Consider the following 1581-nt stretch of genomic DNA (forward strand, 5'->3'; position numbering starts at 1 on the left):
GTGTACTCACTTCTGTGAATGTCCCGCACTGGTTTGTACAGGTACATGCTCAAACGTTTTGAGCATCCCTGCTCTTTGTCTGCACCTGATGATGATGTTAGATTTATTAGTGTGACAGACACTAAGACCGTTTTGCAGGAAGGTGTCTTTTGTTATCTTTTAGGGCAGGTTCACACCATTTTCCAGACCAGAACATAGTTCATTGCATTTTTGCCGCGTTTTTTTTTTTCTTTCTCACAAGTACATTTTTATTGTGAGAAGAAACATAAAACAGTCATGTAGTATTCAAGAACAAAGCAACATTGTAACTTACATAAAATATATTCAATACTATAAGTGGGGGTGAGGGATGGGGAGGTCCAGGGAACAAGCCTCAGTGTACCTGATTATAGATCACCCTGTGCACATTGCCCAGCCGACAGGTCCCAATGTGCTCCCATCGGGAGGCATGAGTAGGATGTTGAAGGTGTGTATGCCCGAGCGTTGCTAAAAAGTTGCGTAAACATCTCTAGGAGTGGGTGGGCTCAGAGCTACGTGGGACTGGTGGCTGAGTTAAAGATTTAAGTGATATGCCTATTGCTGTGTACAGGTATCATGGCTTGTAGTAGGGAGAGAGCCCCATATAGAGGCGGAGATAAAAGAGTGAATGTATACAGGGCTCTTAGGGAGCTGAGGGAGGTGGAGGAATCAGGGATGAGAGAAGGATAGAAGAAAGTTAGGGAGAAAGGGTGGGAGAGCTAGAGAATGTGGAACTGTAGAGGGGGACAGAGGGGGAAAGAGAGGGAGAGACATGCATGCATTCATTCCCTCCTACTCGCCCGCTTCCGTTAGAACTGGAAATAAAGCAAGGGTATGTGAGAGGAGGGTATGGGCAAAAGGGGCAGCGGAATTGTGCCAAGCGAGGGTGGGGCCTCAAGGTTGAGAGAACCGTTTTTTTGCCGCGCTTTTAATCGTGATTTTGCCGCAATTGGAATGTTTAAAAATTATTTTTATTTTGTTTTAGCTTAAAATGGTCTTACAGGTGCGTTCCATGCGTTTTTGATGCGTTCTGGTCTGGAACGGACTGCGCTGATGGGAACATAGGCCAGACATAGCATAGGGATAAATTGGGATGCATTTTGGCTCCAGAAACAGTCTGGTCTGGTCTGGAGGTAATCTGGATGTGGTGTGAATGGGCCCTTAGTGTATATAAAGATTTCTTACATATTTTTAATTGGTTTCTGTGTTTCTTTAGATGTTGATACTGTGTTTATCTATTTTCTTATGGGATTAAATATTTAAAGAGGTTATAGTGAGTTGGATTACAAGAAACCAAAAAGCACCCCACTAAATTTGGGCAAAGCATAGCAGATCCATTTGATTAAAACACATATAAAGGCAAAAATATAATGTGTTGCAGTTTACTATTCACTGGACAAGGTGGCTGCATTCATTTTGTGTGTGTGGGGTGGGGGGGAGATCAATTTGTAATCCTGTGAATTTCAATTTCTACATTGTATCTATAAAGAGAGTCATGGGTGTCACCCAGCCTAAACATAAAACATGTTTTCCGCTTTTCATCTCTGTAACATTGGGTGGTTA

The sequence above is a fragment of the Nanorana parkeri genome, unplaced genomic scaffold (genome assembly GCF_000935625.1).
Source record: "Nanorana parkeri isolate BGI_ZX_2015 unplaced genomic scaffold, ASM93562v1 scaffold2298, whole genome shotgun sequence".
In the NCBI taxonomy this organism is placed as follows: Eukaryota; Metazoa; Chordata; class Amphibia; order Anura; family Dicroglossidae; genus Nanorana; species Nanorana parkeri.